Here is an 861-nt window from a genome sequence, read left to right on the forward strand (position 1 = left end):
GGGGCATAAACATTCAGACCACAGCAGGCATGCTGGGAAAGGGAGCTTGCACGGGGTCCTGCGCGTTTTAGAGGCACAGAGGGTTTTCATCATGATGGTGACCCAGTCGCTGACCTCACACCCCGCACACTCCCTGGGCCCTCCGGCAGCCTAAGGGGATCTCAGTTTCCAACAAGAACTAAACCTGTGAGTCTAGCGGACATTTCAGAAAGTTAAAGAACTCAGCATGTCCTCACGCGGCTCCTAGTTGGATCGTGATGCCTGGTTGCTATGCAGCCATAAAAATAAAGCCCTTGAGGTATTTTTTTAAAAATCCTCGCCAGAGGATAATACTTTTCCATTGTTTTTACGGGGGGGGGGAGGAGAGAGGAGAAAGGAAGATTGATGCCCCCCACTGGGGTGGGCGCGAACCTGCAACCCAGGTACGTGCCCTTGACCAGGAATCAAACCCTCAACCCTTCAGTGTGCAAGCCAACGCTCTAGCCACTGAGAACACTGGCCAGCCCCACCCCCCACCCTCCCCGCCTTGGGGTATTGATTAATTCACGACTTGCTTCTTTTTTTTTCTCTCCTTTCTTTGATGCCTTGGAGAGTCTGATAAAAGCTGTGAACCTCTTCCCCCAAAACGCACACATTCTCAAAATAATGCCTCCACGTTCAGGGTGATCATTAGAGCTTCCGAAGGCCCTCCTTGGAGCTGAAGGCGAGAGCCCTGCCTTCACTAGAAGTCCAAGTTCCCCACGAGAAGGGCACTGGGTCTGACCTGGACCAGGAGGATGGACGGGCCTCCCTCCCTGCTGAGACCCAGCTCACAGCGCTGCAGCCCCCACCCCAGCCACAGCTCCCATCCTTCTGGATTCT

This window comes from Myotis brandtii, unplaced genomic scaffold (genome assembly GCF_000412655.1).
Source record: "Myotis brandtii unplaced genomic scaffold, ASM41265v1 scaffold1013, whole genome shotgun sequence".
In the NCBI taxonomy this organism is placed as follows: domain Eukaryota; kingdom Metazoa; phylum Chordata; class Mammalia; order Chiroptera; family Vespertilionidae; genus Myotis; species Myotis brandtii.